Genomic DNA, 3,051 nt, shown 5'->3' on the forward strand with positions numbered 1-3,051 from the left:
AAATATTTATTGGGTATTCGATATGGCCTTCCGCAAAATGCGACGTATGGAATTTGAATATACTTGATTTGTTCTGTTGAATAACTTAATCTGATCTCAAATGTGGTTTTCTTGAGAATTTACATCTTCAAACATTTTCATTGGACGAAATATAACCAATAATACTTCTTTGTCTGTAAAAATAATGTTCACCAATTACTAAATATGGCGCCTGAAAATAAAATGTACAATGCTTGAGCTAGCCAAAGCAACTCAGCATTATTCCCTCAGTAGTTCATGTTGGCAAAATTCGGAGATCACATAAACGTTGATTATTTTTTCCCATTATTCTTCCGTAATCAGTCACGTCATAGCGGAAAAAAATTTCCAATTTTGTTATTTCCTTGTTTAACGATGTTCAGGCGAGGAGTAGGTAGGATATTTAAAAAATACTGCCAATTTTATGAAAATATTCCCTACATTATCGACCATTTGGCAATGTGGTAAAAAATGAAATTATCAATGCTCCTTCTAAATTCATGTATACGTGACAAGTTTCGAATGAATTTTTATTGTTGTCTCGTACCTGGGGTTTCTGAAATTTTGCAAGGGATTAAATAACATGTGAAAAAAATTTCCATAAAGTTGGCTGCATTTTCAAAATATCCTACTCGTGGCCTCACCATCATTAATGATTAGCTAGTTTTTTTTCACGTGAGAGCTGTCAAAGAACAGTGTAATTTTTTAACGTGAAAAAATTGTATCTGAATAACAATGAGCGTCTCGTTTACGGGGAATGAATTATATGCATGGAAATTATCAACTACATTATATTTTTTTACCATGATTTTCATACCGTGTAAAAAGACAAGTGTCAAATGAATTTACGGATATGATGGAAATATGTGTTCCACTTGACGAAGAATACTTCATACAGTGGACTCTGGTTATAGTCCAGTCAAATTAGATTTTTTACATCCAAAATAAACCAAAGGGCACCAAATTACACCAATCGATAGCTAAAAGTGTAATTATTAATGTTTTAAAAAGTATATGCTCAAATTTGCCGGGGTGATTCACAATTTGTTATAAACAATTGGGAATTGCCGACAGGCCGTCTTCAATCCTAGATATCGTTAGTTAACCTTATCAGATGGGAAAAAAAAATATTTCTTTGTAGCTGAGAAAATGTCCTATCGGGGGGAGTTAGGAACTTATAGCCCAAAATGTACCGTTAATTTATTATAAATTATAATAGCAATTTCGGAGCAGTCGGCGCACCGCGTCAGCTGTTACCCTCCCTGCGACAGTGCCATGAGTCACGTGATTGGCGCCATGCGCAACTTATTCAAACCTCCTGCTGCGCTCAACGCAATAGCCCTCAGCTGGATTTTTGATGAATATCTCTGAATCTGTGGCTAGTAGTCAAATTTTCATTATAAACTTTTTTGTCGATCTTTATTTGCTCTATAAAAATGGTTTTAACAAAAATTTTTTGTGAGTCATAAAAATCCAGCTGAGGGTTATTGCATTGAGCGCAGCAGGAGGTTTGAATAAGTTGCGCATGGCGCCAATCACGCGACTCATGGCACTGTCGCAGGGAGGGTACCAGCTGACGCGTTGCGCCGACTGCTCCGAAATTGCTATTATAATTTGTAATAAATTAACGGTACATTTTGGGCTATAAGTTCCTAACTCCCCCCGATAGGACATTTTTTCAGCTACAAAGAAATATTTTTTTTTTCCCATCTGATGAGGTTAACTAAAGATATCTAAGATTGAAGACAGCCTGTCGGCAATTCCCAATTGTTTATAACAAATTGTGAGTCACCCCGGCAAATTTGAGCATATACTTTTTAAAACAATAATTACACTTTTAGCTATCGATTGGTGTAATTTGGTGCCCTTTGGTTAATTTCGATGTAAACGACATTTCCAGAGCTAGTTTGACTGGACTATTAGAGGCATATTGGTTAGTGTCGAACTTCCCCTCAATTTTTTTGTCTCGCCGCTCGAGCGCTTCCCCCACTCTGTCCACACCCACGCCGGAGAATAAACACTCCAATATTTTCTTCAAATTGCTATTGTCTTCCGATTCCAGTAAAGACGAAAAATAAAATATTCTGCATTTGAATTGTCGATCAAAAAATGTAGTCCACTTCTGGCTGTCATGGGGGGAGGATCTCGTTTTGTTGGCATAAAATTAATTCGAAATTGAATTGAATAAAATAATGAAACGATGTAAAGAAAACGACTGTAACATTTTTGATTCACATGGTTCGTTAACTCCAGAAGAAAAATCTGTTCTATGGAATGTTAGGTACAAAGCTTCTGTGATCAAATATAGTCAATGAAATTAAAAATATTGATAATAAAAAAATCGTCTTAATCTATATGAATTTTGCTATTATTCTTGAAGCTGTGAACTAAAGTTTATCATTACAATAAAGTGTTGAATTGAGAGAGAAAAGAAATAGTATTTTTCATTTTATCGTTCCCAGTTCTCGGAAGTCGGGCTCGGCGTGAGCGCGTAGTGGGGGAAGGGAAATAGAGTCGAATTCGCCGAAATCGCTTCCCCTATCCCGCAAAACAGTCGACTCTAACCAGAGTCTACTGTAAATCCTTTAGAAAAAAAAAAGTTATTTTTCATTTATTTTCTGCAAAAAAAAATCCGCTGAAATATAGATAATAATCCCGTGAAAAGTATTCTCAGCATTTTTTGTAGTGTTCCACGAGAGATACGCATTCATTATACGTGGACTCTCATTTTTCGGGATAAATTCGCCGGACCTCGTGTATAGAATCGCCGTATTTATATACGCATTTCTCTCGAGCGTATAGGAATAAATCGTATAGAATAATCCCTATAGAAACCCCTATACGATTCCCAGGCGAATGGATAGAAACCTCCTGTATAGAATCACCGGATTTCAATACGCATTTCTCTCGAGCGTATGGGAATAAATCGTATAGAATAATCGCTATAGAAACCCCTATACGATTCCCAGGCGAATGAATAGAAACCTTGTGTATAGATTCGCCGGATTTCTATACATATTTCTCTCGAGCGTA

This window comes from Diachasma alloeum, unplaced genomic scaffold (assembly GCF_001412515.2).
Source record: "Diachasma alloeum isolate Michigan unplaced genomic scaffold, Dall2.0 Dall_scaffold_00272, whole genome shotgun sequence".
NCBI lineage: Eukaryota > Metazoa > Arthropoda > Insecta > Hymenoptera > Braconidae > Diachasma > Diachasma alloeum.